Consider the following 5,905-nt stretch of genomic DNA (forward strand, 5'->3'; position numbering starts at 1 on the left):
TTTGATTTTTCTTTTTGCGTCTGTTCTTTTCCAAGGGATGTAATTTGAACCGGGTATGTTTATCTTTTTAGGATTAGAGTAAGACTAGGAAGGAAGGAAGAATTGATCTTAGATGACTTTTGACGTATTTGATGCCAACATACTTATGCATTGGCATGTGTGCTTACCTTCCCTGTGTTTTAGAAATGTGTATGCCTTTTTGAATTGGATAACATGCCTTATGATGTCTATGCCTCGTTTTCTTGACTCATGTGCACTTTTGTTATATGACTTGATATTTTGTGGCTCTATGAATACTTACTTTAATATGAGAGACGGAATGAGACCGTCCTTTGTGAGTCATGTGCCATGTGTGAGTGAGATTTTGTGGAGTCCTTGCATTGCATTTTGAGTCCAGAACTTTCCCGGCATGTAAGTTGAAGCGAAATCTAAGGGGCGCTTGGTTTGAAATACGATTTTAGGCCTTCTTTGATCCTTTTTGAATTTTAATGCTACCACAAATAAAATCATCCCTAGTTAGCCATGTTGAGCCTGTAAACCTTTTATTTGGCACTCACATTACAAGCCCATACCTTTTTTTTTAATTATTATTAATCGATATTATTTTGATCATTTTGCCTCTTAAAGTGCTTAACTTGTAAAATAAGCGCCAGAAGAAGTAAGGAGAAAACTTGGGTGGCTTTCGAGTGGAACCAATGAAAGGAAGAAATGTGCACTTGTTTTGTAAGAAATACACCACTAGCAGAAATCGTAGGAAAAAAAAAGAAAGAAAAAATATGAGAGAAGAGAAAAAATATTAGCAAAAGCCATAATACATCTTGTCCTCGCTAGTAAGTGTGAGTCAAAGTAGTGCTTAAAGAAAAAGGGAATATTTTGAGGGTGATGTTGTTTGTGATATTTGAAGATGGGTTGAAGAAAGTTGCGCTTAAAGTGATTAATTGACGTGTTAAAGTGCTTAGGAGGCCTCGGCATTTCCTATATATATATATATATATATATATATATATATATATATATATATATATATCCTATCTTATCCTTTAACCCATATTATAACCATGATAAAGTCCTAATTGATTTTAGACCTAGTGAGCCTACATTAGTAGAGATTTACATAATGGGTAAGCATATGGTATCTTCTTGCATGCATGTGACTTCTTTGTGAGAGTAAGTGATTTTTTTCTTATGTGTGAGTCCTTAAGTACATTTGGATAACTGATTTGAATATGCAGACTATCTACTCTCTTTATTTTTTTGTGAGGGCACATGATTTCGCAATGGATTGGTAATGTTATTAGACTTCTCAGTTAGGGTGAGTGTTCAAGCCATGGGTGTTTTCTGACATTGAGTCGATTTTTGAGACTAGGATTATCATGAGTATATTGAATAAGTTTGGCATGAAAAAGTGGGAAGTCTATGGAAAGTACATTTACTAGAGCTTAATTATTGTTATCAACCATAGTCATAGGTGTAGTGTGCTTAGTTGTTATATGTTCCCTCATGATGTGGTCTCTTGAATTGTGTGGTTGAAGCTGTAAAGTTTCGGTTGCTCGAGGACGAGCAAAGGTTTAAGTGTGGGGTTGTTATGTTGGGTATATTTGTATATGTTTTAACGTTATTTTACTCGCATTTTGCCAATTTTTTCTTGAATTGTATGTCGAATATGCTCAACTTAGCTTAATTAATGATTTTGGACTGATTTTGGGTGTTAATATAATGGTTAGGAAAAATTGAAGTTAATTTGAGACTGAAGGAAGAAAAGTTGGAAACTGAAGCTGCCTGGAATCACAACTTGCGGTGGAGTTGCAATTGGAGAAATTTGATGTCAAACCCAAACAAGAAATGGTTAGGAAGTTAGGTATTGCTGGCAACGTTCAAAGCAACTAGAATTTAGAGTGAAAATTATCAAGGTTCAGCTTGGTAACAAAAATATAACACAAGTCCTAAGTGAAATTGGATAGGGACAACTCGTTCAATTCCCAGCTCTATATAAAGGAAAAGCAACAAGGGACATGGATTTTTTTTTCCACGATAGGAACATAAGAAATGCAGTTGTAGTGCTTGGGAGACTTCAACAACGAGTTTTTCTTCTCTCTTTCTAATTTTATAGTGTATTAGTTCTAGGGTTGTGGGTGCAACATGAATATTGTAGTTTGAAACTTGAATTGTTCTTATTATTTTATCAATATTGATTTATTTATTCAATCTTGTACTTAATTATTTGATTGTTTGATCACCAATTGAATACTATCTACAAATCTAGGATTGAACTCAGGAGAGAGAATTTTAGATTGCAAATGAGATTGAGTAGAGCATGATCTTGAACCTGAGCATCGGGAACAGATTTGCGGTTAGGATAGGGATATACCTAATCGCCTTACTTAGTTACTGTATATGGTCAAAATCGGGCCTACCCGATTTTGCTGTTTGATCAAGACAAGGGAGTTGCATCGGGGGTAGCCTCATAATAAATAAGACCCGAGCTCGAAGATGAGACATCAAGCCTAGAGATCGAAGTGTACGTTGAGACCGAGGTCAGCAACAATTGAGACCAAGTATGACGCTTCTCGATGGAGCATTGTAGACTATATAGTAAGAAAGAAAATCAGACTTAGAGAAATAAGAACAAACGCAAGCATGGTAGCATGTGCTAAAACTCACATGGTTCAGAAGCCGCTGAGCCTCATAAAAAATGAGTGATGCGTCAAGGTCAGAAACATCATCGACCCCTATGAAGCAACCACGAAATATATCGTCCCCTTTGGGGGCCGTCCCCACTTCGGGGGTTCCCATGGACCGGGCATCCCGAAATTTCCCCTCGAAGAACGTGGGATCGAGTGGCTAATCATCGATATTAATTGCCCCGAGTGAGTCACTCGGGGCATTCTCTTCTCTTTGAAGGGCCTCAGAACTAGATCCTTCGGGCACACCCGCCGGTTGCTCATCACGGCAGGAGGCGTCATCAATTGTCGATGCCTCAGGGACTTTGTTCGGACCTTCCCCCAAGATCACCTCGATCTGCGGCTGAACCTCCTTGACCGCCACCGGTTTAGCAGTTATCGAAGCTTCGACGCTTTTCCTCTTCCGAGCCACCAACAGGCAGTCGGCACATTCTCCCTCCTTGTCCTCATCTCGTAGCGTTTGGGCTACATCGACAGACAGAATGGAGGGATCAATCTTCGACTTTCGAGCCCTACTTTTCTTGGGTTTGGGGTATCTGGAGTCGAGGCCCTTCTCCTTTTCTTGTCTTTGGTTGGCTTCGGGGCCTCCTCTTCCCCGAGGGGAGGCGACCTCATGACGACATTATCTCCAAGACCTGTATAAGAAGAAATCAAGTTAAAAAGAAATATTTCATAGGAAATCATCAAACACGTATAGGGGAACTTACCATGATTTTTTGCCTCCCATCGACCCTTGGCTAAATCGCGCCACGAGTGCTCAGCATACGAGGAGGTTGAAACTAGTTGTCGAACCCAACCTGCAAGGCCCAGGACTGCACCAGAAAACCAGGGGGAAGCTGCACCAGAAAGAAGAATATAGATGAGAAGAGATAAAGGAAACGTAACAGGTAATCAAACGTTATCGGTGAAGTTCTACTTACGCTTCATATTACATTCTTCGGGGAATGACATCTTCTCGGCGGGGATTAAATTGGAGGTCCTGACTCGGACAAAATGGCACATCCATCCTCGGTCCTTGCTCTCGTCTATGCTCGAGAATAGTACCTTCGTGGCTCGACGCTAAAGCCTTATCAGTCCGTCCAGATAAAGATAGGGGTTGTATAGCCTAATGAGATGATCGAGGGTGAAAGACATCCCCTCGATCTTGCTCGAGAATAATCTGAGCAAAATGGAAATATGCCAAAAAGAGGGGTAGATCTGGCCTAGGGTTACCCGGTATTAGCGGCAGAAGTCGATTATGATGAGATCGACGGAACCCAGTGTGAAAGGGTAAGTATACACACTTAAAAAAACTTTTCACATGAGTGGTGATGTCCTCTTCGGGGGTAGGAATCACCACCTCTTTATTCTCCCAGCAGCAATCCATTTTCACCTGCTCGAGATCGCCTTCGGATATCGGATAAATATATCTAGACATGGGCTCGCATCGGCCAGGAACCGAAGAAGGTTTTTTGACTTTAAAGTCGGAAGTAAGTTCACATGGCTCGGGGATGCACTCTTCAATACGTGGCTCCACCGGTGTTTTGCCATCGGCCGGCCGCGACGAGGAGGCTTTTTCTTCTTGAGGAACGGATTTTGATGTTTTTTCCATTGCTATATGAGGTTTAAGGAAGAAGAACGCTGAATTTGTTCTTTAGAGATTGGAAAAAGGAAACCGGCAAAGTTGATGAACTTGAAGAGAATACAAGAGTTTTTTCAGGATTAGAAGAAATTTGAAAGTAAAGTTTAAGAGGATTATGGAGGTGGTCTATTTATAATAGCCACTTTGACGGTTTGAAAGCACAAGTGGCGGACCATCAATTGGCGTTAATTAATGACCTTGGGAACTGTGCAGACGCGATGCTTCAATCGCTTCTGTCGCTTATGTCACGATGTTGACGTCATAATTGGTCGAGGTACTAAATCGAAGGCTCATTTTGTTTCTTCTCATTACATTTCAAGAAACGAGGGGACTATCTGTATACTGTCAAAATTGGGCCTACCCGATTTTTTTATTTGATTGAGACAAGGGAATTGCATCGGGGGTAGCCTCGTAATAAATTAAACCCGAGTTCGAAGATGAGACATCAAGCCTAGAGATCGAAGTGTACGTTGAGACCGAGGCCAGCAACAATCGAGACCAAGTATGACCGACTTCGAGGGCAGCATAATAACGAAATGGCGAGATTCTTTGTCTTACTTACTGTTCATCACTACTTGTTCCATCCTATGTTGTTATTATTAACTAACCTCGAGACTATCTTGAGTCAAGGTCGAGGAATTGTTTGCAGACCGGTTTGATCTATTTTACTATCCAATTTATCTATTTAATTCGCTGTTTATCAATTGGTACTGGTTTAAATAACATATCCTTAAAACCACAACATAAGTTTAATTGTTACTCAATTTTTAGGGTAAACAGTTACTATACGGGAATTATTAATGTGTTCTTGTTAATCCTAATTTCATAGAAATATAAGTGTTAGGTTAGCTTGAATATGCGAGTAGTACTTCGGGAGGATACTACGAGTAATATTAACCGTGCCAATCAATAAATCAGATAAATTAATTAGACAGTTTAAGTGAAAAACTCAACGGAATTGTTAGCTAACCCATATAACTCTGAAATATTCTCTCACATTGAACTCTTCTCTAAGATTGCCGACTTGTTTTCTTTAATCTCTTAGTTTGCTACTTTAGATTAGTTTTAATTAAATATTCATACTTTAGCAAATCGTTTGAATAGATTAATTGTCGTAGTTTAATTTAGTAATTAGTTAATCACAAATCCATGTAGGTACTATATCTGGACTTACAATCATATATTACTTGCACGACCACGTATACTTGCATGTGCGATTGGGAGCAACATGAGGCTACCGAGTCCTCTCGAGACCGACTGTGCTGAGTCATGTTGAGGCCGGGTACAGTTAGTAGTAATTCATATTGCTTGACTTATCTAACGGGTTGACTTAGGTGTCATCACAACTTGGTGGGGTTTTTGGATCATGACACCGTAGTCTTCCATTAATTAATTTTAAGATAGAAAACAGATCAAAAGTATGATAACAAAAATATATTTTAATAGGAAACGTTATAGAAATATATATTTACAGGGCGTTTGACGCTTTACTCATGTACAGATTCCAAAACAATGAAAAAGAATTAGGCTAAAGAGGAAAAGATTCCAAAACAATGAGCACATCGAAATTGGCTGAAGAGGCAAAGAGTCAATTTATAAATAG

Source organism: Nicotiana tabacum, chromosome 15 (assembly GCF_000715075.1).
Source record: "Nicotiana tabacum cultivar K326 chromosome 15, ASM71507v2, whole genome shotgun sequence".
In the NCBI taxonomy this organism is placed as follows: Eukaryota; Viridiplantae; Streptophyta; class Magnoliopsida; order Solanales; family Solanaceae; genus Nicotiana; species Nicotiana tabacum.